General features: G+C 38.7%; 1 non-coding gene across 1 annotated transcript; it reads right to left on the bottom strand.

Annotated features, from left to right (window-relative positions):
- Positions 1-557: 557 nt before the first annotated feature.
- On the bottom strand, positions 558-664 carry LOC112065726 (U6 spliceosomal RNA). The gene has a single exon (XR_002892207.1). It is a non-coding gene; the product is annotated as a U6 spliceosomal RNA (small nuclear RNA).
- Positions 665-4379: the final 3715 nt, after the last annotated feature.

Below are 4379 nucleotides of genomic sequence, written 5' to 3'. Positions count from 1 at the left end.
ATAGCACATTGAATAGACTTCAGTATAGTGTAAACATAACCATTATATGCACTGGGAAACTAAAAAATTTGTGTGACTTGCTTTACTACAATGTTTGCTGGTTTTTTTAAAAAAACAAAATTCACCTTTTATTTAGGTTGAAATAAACTATACAAATTGATTTTCTTCACCAAAAATAACAGCTATATTTTCTGTATTATTCCTAGATAAATTACAAAACACTTATTTTTCTAGGTTTTCTAGGTTTTTCTTGTAAATCAAGATGAGGCAGTAGATACAGTCAAGGAAAAAGACCGAAGAAAACAGACAAATCAGTTGTCAGTATCCGTGGCCTCTGATCTTTCCTTGACCATGATACAGAAGTGTACAACATATACCTGCCAAGAATCTTATGAAGATGTAGGCTCAAAAAAAGAATGTAAACAGCAACAACAAGATGTGCAACAACAATGGCAGGCTCTTCCATTCAAACTTTAACTATAACTTGTTCCTTTAACTTCATTTGGTAAAAGACAACATTTACACTGAAATCTTTGTTTGGCGAGTTCACGTTTCTCAAAAATATGGAACGCTTCATGAATTTCTGTGTCATCCTTTCTCAGGGGCCGTGCTAATCTTCTCTGTATCATTCCAATTTTAGCATATGTGCTGCTGAAGCGAGCACAGTGTTTGCTGTCTTGCGATGGTCTGGAACCAAACCCGCAATATCTCCAAAGGTATGCCTGTTTTTAGGAATAAATTTGCAAAAAAGATGCATAATCTCTTTCATGAAAATAACAAGACACTGCTGAGAGAAATGAAGATTTAAATGAAGGAGCAGAAAAAAATCCATGTTCATAGACTGGAAAGTAATATTGTTCACGTGTCTTTTGTCCTGATATTGATCTATAGATTCAATGAATTGCATGGTGTGATTAGTCAAGCGGATTCTAAAATTTATTTGGAAATGAAAAGGACCCAGAATAGCAAAAAACTATCTTGAAAGAGAAGAACACAACTGCAGGACTTATGCCCACTTGATTTAAAGACTTACCATAAAGCAACAATAATCAAGACAGAGTGAGTTTGACAAGACAATAGACAATACAATCAACAATACAAAATAGAGAGTACAGAAATAGACCTACCTATATATAATGAATTGACTCTCAAGAATGATGTCAAATCTACTAAATGGGGAAAGAAAATCTTTTCCATAAATAAATAATATTGCAACAATTAGATGAATATATGAAAAAACAATTAAGGTCAAGTCCTACCTCACACCATACAAAAAATTAACTTAAGTTGAAAATAGCCCTAAACTTTAAAACAAACTCTATAAAATTTCTCAAAGAAAACATCAAAGAATATCTTAATGATTTGGGGGCTAGGCAAAGAGTACTTACAGACACAGAAAGTATTAACCATAAAAATTTAAAAAATGGATAAATTAGACTTCATCACAATTTAATATTTCTACTCATCAAGAAATACTAGGAAGATAATGAAAATATGTTCTCACATTCTGGGTAGAAATTTTAGATAGATAGATAGATAGATAGATGATAGATAGATAGATATTTCATCTATCTCCCTGACAAAGACTTGTATCCAGAATTTATAAAGAACTCTGACAACTTAATAATAAAAAGTCAAATATAGATACAGAATATCTATACCCATAATAGAAGTACTATATAATTGCCACAATGGTGCTAATGTTTTATAAAGTGTTGAAATACTAACAGACAGAGGCAGCTGAAAAACTAGAGGGCTACTGTGCGGGCTTTCTCTAGTCGCGGCGAGCGCGGGCTACTCTTTGTTGCGGTGCACAGGCTTCTCATTGCAGTGGCTTCTCTTGTTGAGGACCACGGGCTCTAGGCGCGCGGGCTTCAGTAGTTGTGGCTCGTGGGCTCAGTAGTTGTGGCTCACAGGCTCTACAGAGCAGGCTCAGTAATTGTGGTGCATGGGCTTAGTTGCTCCGTGGCATGTGGGATCTTCCCAGACCGGGGCTCGAACCTGTGTTCCCTGCATTGACAGGTGGATTCTTAACCACTGCATCACCAGGGAAACCCCACACAGTCTTATAAAGTCTTCGTAGTAGCCAATGGCCAAATATGGGAACAAAGATACAATATATATATTAGGATTTGATCAGAAAAATAGAAACTATTGCTGGGTATTTTAAGCAGGAAGGGGTATAATACAGGGAATTATGGTCTTCTTACACAATTATTGCAAGGTCAAGGAAACTAAAAATAACATCAAACAATCAGAAAGTAGAAGAATCCAAATAAACTTCCACCAATGATGTATGCTGCCCACAGCATTACAGAAGGACACCTGACAGCCACTGGCAAAACCCCATATCTGCCATCTGCAGATGCCCAGCTGCTCCTGGAGAATAGTGGCTTCTCTGTATTTTCTACTTCCAAATCTCACACAAATGGCTTCTGTTGGCAGAATTTAAGCCAAATCCCCATTGGCCAGTAAATCTAGTTAACGTAGCTTCCAAACTGTCAAGCCCCATGTTACAAGACACAGTTTAAAAGAACAGGGATCATACTACATATCAAGACACAATATCTAGTTGGTTCTCCCTATATCTGTGTTTAAATTTCCAAATAGCAACGATGTTTTTCTTTTCACTGACCTGCTGCAGTCATCCCTCAGTCTAATGAAGATGTACTCACTTTCTCCCTCCAAAGGCAAGGCATGAAAATTCAAATGTCACTGTACCCATCTCTGGATATTCATTCTTTTTCAGCTCAGTCACAATCCCTATTTAATAAACTATAATTTGCAGACTAAGCTAGAGATGTAACCACCAACACTCCTTACATAAACTAGTAGGAGAAGATGAAGGAGAAAATTAACTTGGCTAATATAATGTATACATAATATAGCAAGCAAGAATATAAGCACAATTACTGTAGTCCTTTCTGTGACTGATCATAATGCTGTAATTGGTTTAGAACCTAGTTTTTCTATTACCTATTTCATATTCACTTTGTCCTTAGTCAGCATTGAGGTGGTTATGGGCTTTTGCTGGGCAGAGTAACCCTAAACTTCATTCCTGATTGGTCCAAGCCATTAGTTGGGTAGCTCTGATTTTTCATTAACAATATTGGAAGTATTAAGAGACACACTCAGATAATCCCTGAATTTCGTGTACATTTTTCATTCCTTACGGTAGCATCAGTCCTATTTCCCCTTGATAATCAGGATTAGTCACCCCAGTCAGTGCAGTATTTCCTTCTTCTGTTGTTGTTTCAATGACATTGGAAATCCAATATGGCCAGGTTGCAATCTGAGCTTCAAGTTAAACATGCTCCCTGGTAGAAATTCTCCATTCTTAGGAACAAAGATCTCAGAATCTGCAGAGCCCGAGCTATGGGGACAGGAAGCATAACTTTTGACAGAAGTTTATTAAGTGAGAAGATTGAGAAGAATCATGTCCACTTCCACTCCAGTGATTTCCTACTAAAAGAGAAAGTGAACCATATCATGTACACAGGTATAGGCATTTGGTATAGCTTCTGCAAGGTAGTATCTACCCGGCAACTTAAAACTGAGTCTTCCATAGGCTATTCAATTTTCCTATCAGGCTAGTTTCTATTATTGTGAAATTGATTCCTTGGTCATGGGTGGTGAATGCATTATCATTATGATAGTGAATAACACATCATTAATCTATAGATGACAGTATAGGGAGAAGCATTTGCAGCAAGGAGGCTAATCCATAGCAAGAGGAAATATCTATTCTAGTGAGGACATATCACTACCCACTTCATAATAAAAGGGTTCCAATGTAATCAACCTGATATCAGATGGTTAGTTGCTCTGGAAAATAGTACCATATCAGAGGTTCAGTGTTGGTCTCTGCTGTTTGGCCACTCAGCACTGTTCGTGGCCAGGCCTTCCTTTGTTAGAGGAAGCCCAAGGTTTTTTTTTGTTTGTTTGTTTGTTTTTGTGGTATGCGGGCCTCCCTCTGTTGTGGCCTCTCCCGTTGCGGGGCACAGGCTCCGGACGCGCAGGCTCAGCGGCCATGGCTCACGGGCCCAGCCGCTCCGCGGCACGTGGGATCCTCCCAGACCGGGGCGCGAACCCAGTCCCCCTGCATCGGCGGGCGGACGCGCAACCACTGCGCCACCAGGGAAGCCCGAAGCCCAACTTTTTGATCCCAGTTATAACCTCAGTCCTAGTGCCAATGTTGTTTAGTTCATGGACACATAGAGCAAGCACTGAGGTGGGTGAGAAAAGAAGCTGATTGACATTCACAGTGAGTAACTTTGGATTAGCATTCCCATGGAAAACAAATATTTTCATACTTTCTGTGCATTCTGAGAGCTCCATTCTTATACCTTCTTGTCACCTAATTCCTTCTAAAGCTTTGA

This window comes from Physeter macrocephalus, chromosome 8 (assembly GCF_002837175.3).
Source record: "Physeter macrocephalus isolate SW-GA chromosome 8, ASM283717v5, whole genome shotgun sequence".
NCBI lineage: Eukaryota > Metazoa > Chordata > Mammalia > Artiodactyla > Physeteridae > Physeter > Physeter macrocephalus.
The sequence above is the reverse complement of the archived record's forward strand: the minus strand, read 5'-3'. Positions and strand labels throughout refer to the sequence as shown.